Genomic DNA, 841 nt, shown 5'->3' with positions numbered 1-841 from the left:
AACTCAGAGGCCCAGGACCTGAGCCATGAGATTGGGGCTGCAGACAGATGACTTGGAAGTTTGCCAGGCCAGCCGTAAGTGGGCAGATCGGGATAGTAGGTCTTCGAACTCCTTTACTTCACTTTTAACCCTGTGTCATCTTGGCTGCGTCTGGGCAGGGTCAAGTTTTTCCTTTCTGTTTTCTTTATTTTAAAGTTTTAAGTGTGATAGGAGGCCACTGTGAGCCTGAGTTTACAGGACTAAGGTTTTTAGCTGATCAGGAAATAACACAAATCTGAAGACGCCTTTAGTGATAGTCACAGTAGACTCTGTACTGCATCTTAAAAGTGAGTGGGACAGCCCATGGTGGTGGTGGTGGTGGTGCAAGCCTTTAATCCCAGCACTCGGGAGGCAGAGCCAGGTGGACCTCTGTGAGTTCGAGGACAGCCTGGTCTACAAAGTGAGATCCAGGACAGGCACCAAAACTACACAGAGAAACCCTGTCTCGAAAAACCAAAACAAACAAACAAACAAAAAAACCAAAAACAAAACAAAAAATTGCAAAAGTTATTGAAAAGTGAGCGGGACAATAGCAGCCACTTGACCCATCCAGCTCTTCTGCTGTCACCCCCATCTCTCTTTTACACTCATTTTCCCAGAAAAATCTACAGAATTTCTATTAATTTTCCCGTGACCATCCATATTTCCCTAGTTGTCAGATCATAGAAGTTATCAATACCACAAAGATAGTACAGCTAATCCACAGCACCCAGGATGGTTTCTCTCCAAATTCTCCTCAACCCTGGATCTAAACTCTACTTGCCTCCCCTTCAAAAGATTCCTTGGATTCCGCCCCCCCCCC

The sequence above is a fragment of the Peromyscus maniculatus genome, chromosome 11 (genome assembly GCF_049852395.1).
Source record: "Peromyscus maniculatus bairdii isolate BWxNUB_F1_BW_parent chromosome 11, HU_Pman_BW_mat_3.1, whole genome shotgun sequence".
In the NCBI taxonomy this organism is placed as follows: Eukaryota; Metazoa; Chordata; class Mammalia; order Rodentia; family Cricetidae; genus Peromyscus; species Peromyscus maniculatus.
Note: the sequence above shows the minus strand (reverse complement) of the source record.